The sequence below is a fragment of the Pseudopipra pipra genome, chromosome 3 (assembly GCF_036250125.1).
Source record: "Pseudopipra pipra isolate bDixPip1 chromosome 3, bDixPip1.hap1, whole genome shotgun sequence".
NCBI classification, from domain to species: domain Eukaryota; kingdom Metazoa; phylum Chordata; class Aves; order Passeriformes; family Pipridae; genus Pseudopipra; species Pseudopipra pipra.
The window spans coordinates 84,561,163-84,568,994 of NC_087551.1; the positions used below are offsets into that span (position 1 = coordinate 84,561,163).

Sequence of the window (7,832 nt, forward strand, 5' to 3'; positions counted from 1 at the left end):
TTGAGTGTCTGACCATGACTAATTTCAGATGCTTGAGAAGATGCAAGAGTAATGTAACGGGATGACAAGTGAAGACAGAGATCATCTCACTGTCTCCAAAACTCCAAGTGTACAGAAGAAACAGAAGTGTTTTGTTCCCAACAGCTCCAATTCAAGACAACTACGACAGCCCATTTCTCTTCTGTTTCCCAAGAACTTTGAAATTTGAAGCAATGCTCTCAACCACGGCCAAAAGAAGATCAGTTACCAAAATCTATAAAAAGCACTGAAGGCTCTTCTTTGGAAAAAAATTAAAAGAGGAGGACAAACAGGACCAGCAGCATGCTCATCAAAAGGCAAGCCAACAAGTATGAAAGAAGGAGAAACAGCATTGTTCCTGTAGCATCCACATAAGTAACACTACTTGCCAAACAGCAGAGAGATGCATTCTGCCGCAGTGCCCCATTCGTGTACCCAAGCACCTGCCATCAAGACTGGCTGCATGAACACTGTCAAGGCTTCAAAGCAACTGCAAACACTGAAAAAAAAAACCTCAATAGGAGCCCATAAAATGAGACAAAGATTTATCTCATCAGTTTTCCTATCTTTGTAAAGAATTCCAGGAAACAAAACAAAAACAAAAAACCCAACAACAACAACAAAAACACAAAATAAATTAATTCTCACCTCCAAGCCCACCACATGTACTAAAATCAACTGTTTTTATCTTTAGACAGTAATAAAAGTCCATGTTATCTTTGGGCCTTCTGAAGTCTGTGATCTTTTACAATCATTTCCCCTCCTACTGCTATGACTGCCCTGGTGTGTAACTCTGTCTGAGAGTGCCTGCCCACAGCATGGGAGTCAGAACTAGATGGATCCTTAAGGTCTTTTCCACCCAGGTCATACCGAGATTCCATGATTCTATTAAATTCTCTTTATGTCCTTATGTCCTCATTTCTCTCTGCAAAGAACTACTGGAGGCATTTGTCTAACTTTTGATAGAGACAATGAAGGTTACACAGGTCTAAGAGACTGCAAAACATGTTGCAGTTTCCTGAGAGAGGGTGAGGTGACCAGGCCATGGCTCAGGGCAGTACACCCCTCGTGTGCCTCCCCTCATTTCTGCTCCTCACTACATGCTACTGCTGCGCTCTTACAGAAGCTCTGAAACGCCTGACATCCCTCTGCAGCATGCATATGGAGAAGAAAAAGGTGATGGGATTTGCTGCTTTCTGCAGAGCCATCAGTTTGCACTGGGATGTGAAAGAGCCCCATAACCATCATCACTGCTGGGAAGGGCACAGCATATGCCACGGTTGAAGAAGATCTTCTCTTGGAGAAGGCCAGCAGGCAGTTCCCTCAGCCCAACTATTCCCAAAATTACAACCTGGCAGAATCATAAAAATTGAAGGAATTAAAAGTGTTTGTCAGATTCTTCATTCCTGAATGCTCTGATCCCTGTTCTGGAAACTTTGCAATACATAAGCAAGGCCAACAGCACAGGAGGTTATCACACACCATTAAACCTCGAACTAGATGAGCAGCTACAGAGCATCTCACCCCCAAAACTCTCCAGTGCCTCCCCTCAAACCAGCAGAGTGCCATGAAGGTCAGGTTTTGTGCGCCTGCACACAGCGCTCACCCAGACATGACAAAAGGAGATACAGCAAAATTGTCTGTCTTGGCACAGAGAACTTTGTGAAAGGGTTTTACTGCTTATCACCTCCATCACCGTAGAGCAGCTGCACTTGAATAAATCATGAAAGAGCTAAGCACAGATGTGAATTCAGAAGGAGGTGTCCTCAGCCCACCACAGGCATAGTCTCCTTCGTGGGTCACGTCTGAGGACTGGAGAAGGACATGCTGTCTTCCCTCAGACAGCTTCTGAAACACAGCTAATACAGTATCACCTTCTAGTCGGGTTCCTTTGGATCTGGGACTAATGAGAACGCACCTGAGATGATCCAAACCTTGCTAAGTGTCATGGCAATGAAGACAGCATAGCATATGAGAGAGAGGGACAGAGCTCTGGACGTACACATCACAAGGTGAACTTGCTCAAAATGCAAAAAGTAAGAATTTTTACATCGCTTCGGATTCAGGATCCACAGAAACATTTGGATATAATTCAGAAAGTTGCTGCTATTTTTGTAAAATACAGCTGATATCAAAGAGATTTTTGTGAACCACTGGCTTCGTTAAATTCTCTGCCTCTGTTTTGTTTCTTTTTCCCCTCAAATTTCAAATCAGTCTGCTAAGTCTTGTTAATTACAAGGAAAACAAATTTGCTTATAAAACAATTATCCGCTATGTAACTAATACTCTTAATTTAATTGTCTGTTTAACTACCTTTGCAAAATAAATTCAGCAAGCTCTTTCAAGGCATGTTGCTTCAAAAAAACCAACAGAAGAATTTTCTTTTATGGCAAATAAGGTCTATTCTTCAGCATTTACAAATCCAGGGTTCACTCAGACTTTCAGCTTAAGACTCAGAATTTCTCTTTCAAATCTTCTGAGAGCAGATCAAACCCCAAAAGATGCACACATGGATGTGGCCACCCCAGTTCTAGTAGTGATCATGACACCTCCATTTGGCACTGCCAGGGCCAGATCCCAGTTTGGAAACTGGTCCCTTTCTGCCTTTAGCACACAGAGACCAGGCAAGCACAGCAGCAGTGACACTGCGAGCTGCTCATATGAAAAGTGAGGTTTAATTCCAGATGTCTGATCCATCTCTCATTCCCTGGAGCAAGCAGAAATTACGCTTCATCCACCCACTTGCAGAGCAAGAAGAATCATTCAGCTGACAAGAAAAGACCCCTGGCTTGACAGAAGTGCTTCAGGAGTCACGAAAATGCTGGGTGTGACCTGCAGCACAGCCAGGGCAGCCAGACACCAACCCACACTTAATCAAGCGTTCATGCCCTGCTACTGATGGTACCTGCAATTCAGCTCACAGAGCTCCCACATCCCTACAGGAGCTGCAGCCAGCACTTGCCAGCAGGTTACATGTCATCTGCCTGCAACTCCCTTTTCAAAGTGAAAAAGTCAGTATGCTACTGGGGCTCCCAAACTACCTGTGCTAAGCTGTCCACAGGTAGCAACAGGCTTTGAGCTGTGGCACAACAGCACAGGAGCACAACCTCAGTCCTCCCCATGCTGCTCAACAAAAATAAAAAAAGCAAGAACTTAACTATTTATTTATTTATTAATACCAGTATTTTTGAATTGGTATTCTAAGATGGTCAATTACTGAAAGACAGTAGTTTTAGCATGCTCTCTCCAGTAGAATACGTACCATTACCTCTCTGTGGTCATTACTTACAGAGATCATTCTACCAGAGATTAAAGTGCCCATAGATTTATCTGTCTTTTTCTTGCCATCAGAGCCTTAGGAAAAACCCCAAAGGCTGCTGATACTTCACATTCTGCTTTGCAAAATTTGTTTTTGTTTGGGTTTTTTTGGGAGGAGGAAGATGCATCCACAGATATCCGTTCAAAAATTACATTTTTCCTATGTGTTTTTCATATTATTACAGTATCTAGCAATACTTCAGAAACACAAGTTTCAGTCACCAGTATTTACTACAAACATAATACCATCATTCCAAGAAACAGCTAAGCAAAAACTTCAATAGATGGCATGTTATGTTAAAATGTTGCCATTTTAATCTTCCCATGCATACTTTAAAAAATGGTTACAAAATGAGAAACACATGTTACTTAGCAAGTCTGATTTCCTTTTTTTTTTTTTTAATAGGTGACAGTTCTTCAAAAGTGTTTCAGAACCAAAGACACTGTAACACTAGGACATAAATTATGAGGCCACATACAGTATATATTACAGCAGATGATGAATACCTCAAGTTTTATCCCTCTGATTTTCCTGGTTTAAACCACAGTATGGTCCTACAACTATATTTCCTACAGTATTACAGGCTATACTCCTAAACCACAACATTTTGCTGTCAAATGAAATAGTTTGCCTCAACACTAATTCTTTTAAAACCAAATGCCTTAAACTGTAACATGAGATGACCAGCAATAATTGAAAGATTCTAGGACTTTATCACAGAAACTGCCTATCTTCTGAGCACTGAAATTTCTTTTTTCCAGATAAGGTCAGGCCAGAATACAGACAGCAACTGAAGAAATCATTAAGCTCAAGCCCCTGAGTGAGAAAAAGTCAGACAATTTTGAATAATGTTTTTAATATATCCTTAACACAAGTCCTATTTGACTTTCAAAACCTTTGCAGAAAGGAGATTGCACAACCTCAGCTTGTTCCAGTTCTCCCTAAGGCATAACAGATTTTAAGAACATCATCAAGTCTTTGGTGCAAACTAGTTTAATCTTTTTTGATGCAGTCACAGACCACTTCTCACTAATTTTAAGACTGTAGTATCTTCTTGTCCCCTGATCTCTTTCTGCTGGAACCGAGCTTGTCTAGCCTTTGCAGAACACATTTGCCAATCACATGCAGTCTCTGTAGACAACACTTGCCAAACCCTTCCTAAGCCTTGATGACCATTTTCGGTGGATTGAGACATTTGCATTTGTCTTTCTTAATGGGCTGTGGCCAAAACTGAACACATTATTCTGTTAAGTTTCATTAGTCCAAGACAAAAATTTAAATTACAAACTTCAACAGTACTGCACCCCCATGCTTACTGAGATCTCTGATAACCCTCAGACGTGCTTCCATGGTGCTGCTGCCAGGTTGACTAACTATCTGATTATGGGATCTTCTTCCTGAAAATAGTATCTTGCACTCAAATACAGCCTTTGAACTTATCAAAAACCTCTTGTCTTCCAAAGCAGATCATCAAAAATACATCCTGAAACACTTACTTGTCTTCTTCAGATTTTTTGCTAATTCTGTTGATCAAAGACATCAATGACAACAAGTACAAAGGTGCCAGAACTCCCCCAGCGCCACTTAAACTGACTTGCAGTTTGATGGTGACTCATAATCATTCCCCGAGAATTATCACCCAGACTTGCTATCTCTAGATCTGGTCCCTTTGGTTCAGCTGTTCTCAAACGCTTCAGATGAACAATTTCCATAAGAGCAGCCCTGCTGGGTCAGAGGCAGGTTTGTTGTCTGCACTAGGTCAACGCCTGAAATTAATATAAAAACTTGATAAATAATTGACAGTACTTCCCCAGTTTATTCTCCCGGGCTCTGTGTTCAGCTCAGTGACACCCTGAGCTACTGGAGGTACTTGGCACAAGTAATCCTTAGTGGATTTTTCTTCCATTAATTTGTCCAGCTGCTTTTCAAGTCCCTGTAAACTTTCAATATCCACACACTTCTGAAAGAATCTCCAAAGCTTAACTAACTACACATTGGGTCAAAACCATACCCTCTTTGTTCATTTTGAACCTGCCAGATTAATCTCATGCTTCCACGCTGTGTACTGATAAAACGTTAGTCCCCACTCAACTTTGTCACATCACTCATGAGACTGTCAAAATTTAAAAAACCTCAAAGCTTTCCTCAGAGCAGCATTATCAAGTACCACAAAAATAGGAAGACTAGATTGGGTCACAAAGCCTTCTCCACCCTGGCAGATTAGGCACAAGGAAGCACTACTTCACCTTGCTTATGAGAACATTATTATTAATGAGTCAAAATACTGACCCATTATCAAAACAAAGGCACACGGCAATGCCGGAGGCTGAAGGACACAGTATTCAGTGCAGATTATACAGGAATGCCCACTCTGACTAGAAACTTGGGGGTGGCGAAATTAGTTCAACTTACAACTTCTGCAAGCTAATACTGACATGGTTTTGATTCAGAAAGCTATTAAGCCCCACAAGAAAGTTTACTAGATTTATATTCACACTGCTGGCTTTATAGTTTCACAGTCAAAGGCATAACTGTACCTTCACTAAATAGTTTATTAACTTAGACACATTAAAAACACATACACTAAAATGCAGTCAAGTTAAATCTTAATTTCTTTCTACATTATTAAAACATTACACAGGTTTGTAACTTGTACTCTGACAATGTCCACATTTACTCTCCTACCTCAAGAATACTGAGATCTTTCTCTTGCAGTTATTTTATAAATTGTACACTTCATAGTTATCTTGTAGGTTAGCACAGTTTAATTATATTTAAACAAATACTGAAAGACATTTGCTTATATATTTAAATTTTCATAATGATCATTTTAATCATTAAATTACTTCCACTTTATTAGAGTTTTTTCACTATAAAATAAAACTAAAAACTGCAGATGACATTTAACTCACGAGTTCATCTCCACCCTGTTAATCTGTCACACTTGCAACAGAAGAGACAGTCCCGTGGCCAACCTTTGTACTCGGATGGCTGTGAACCCAATCCATAGGCCACTCTGCAGCCTGGCGATGCCAAATGAACTGTAAGAAATTAGGTCGCCTCAAAGGTCTGTTCCCCTCCCGGAGACCAAGAGGGGACACAAGTCTCGACACACAACTTCTCTTCATCTTTGTAAAAAAAGGGCCAACAGTCAGCAACATTCGGATGAAGCAATAGGTAGCAACCATCCTTTTACAGAACCTCTCATCTATTAGTTTAGCTATTGCCGTCTTACAGGCCTTTGGTGGCATTTACTAGTTCAGAACCTGAGGACCAAGCATCAAGCAAGCATCAACAATATATGTGCTGTACTGCAAGTTCTATCCAAGACCATTAAGGGGACGAACCTTTTTAAGTTTTCCTAGTCAGTAATGAACGCGAGTTACAGGAACTGGGTATCGGTTTTTGGTCGTACAAGGCGCTGATACACACTGCTCTCCAAAACCGCAGCCTGCAAAAGTACTTCATGGAGAAATACTCTAAGAGAAGATGTTTTTCCACTGCACTACCAGTCACGCTGAGTTCGGCCAGTAAGGGCTGTAAAAGTTTTATTTGCTGTGACAGCATAGAAATGTTCCTGAAGCAAGGAGGGGAGCTCAGTTGTAACTCTGCAGGGATGAGATTTCATAGAGGATGATACTAAAAAGGAAAAAACCAAACCCACAGAGGAAAAAAATTCCCATATGAGTGGATTTAAGGAAGTAAAGAACAGTCCAGAGGGATTTTAACTGCACCTCGCCGGGAAGCTCCGGGTGTAGCAGGTCCGTCCCGCGGTGCGCTGGCGGGAGCGCTCATCCCGCCGAGGGCCCTTTCCGGCCCTTCCCCGCCCCGATCGCACCTGCCCGGCGGGAAGGGCGGCGGGGGGAGCCGGGGGGCAGCGCCGCGGCCGGGCCGGTGGGCCGGCGCCTCCCCCGGGCGTCAGGAGGGCGCGGAGGGCGGCGGGGGCCGAGGAGCCGCGTCCTTACCTGCTGCCGGTGCTCCTGGCGGTGGTGCTGCGCTCGCCGCCCCGCCCGCTGCCAGCCCTGCTACTGCTGCTACTGTCGCCGCGGCTGCTGCGCTGCTCTGCACCGCCCCCGCCGCTCGGCCCGGCCCGGCCCGGCCCGGCACGTCACCTCCACAGGGGCTGGCCGGGGGCGGGGGCAGCGCCGGCCGGGGCGGGGGCAGCCGGAGAGGCCGGCCCGGCCTTCCCTGCTGTCCGGGGCCGTGTGACAGGAGCCCTGGCCCGCTGTCCGCCCGCCCCGGCACTGCCGCGGCCGCCCCTCTGTGCGGGGGACACAGCACCCCCCAGCCCTGGTGGTGCCGAGGGGCTGGCTCGGGGGCGCGCCTGGCTTGTGGCTGGGCCGCGATTATTCTGGGAGAAGTTGAGTTTCTTTATTTTTACCAACGCGGTTACAAAAAGGGTCAGTTCTGGGTTGTCTTTGTCTTTATTGACCATCGCCCCATAAAGAAAGGTACAGAGCAGGTGGTGGCTCTCCCGCTGCGCAAGCTTCGGCAG

General features: G+C 44.1%; 1 protein-coding gene across 1 annotated transcript in view; it reads right to left on the reverse strand.

The window, feature by feature from the left end:
- The window catches only part of MYO6 (myosin VI), a 107,262-nt gene extending 99,856 nt beyond the window's left edge, over positions 1–7,406 (reverse strand). Inside the window, exon 1 of the mRNA XM_064650101.1 lies at positions 7,303–7,406. The gene's annotated coding sequence lies outside the window, so the exon portion shown is untranslated. The remainder of the gene's footprint in view (positions 1–7,302) is intronic.
- Positions 7,407–7,832: the final 426 nt, after the last annotated feature.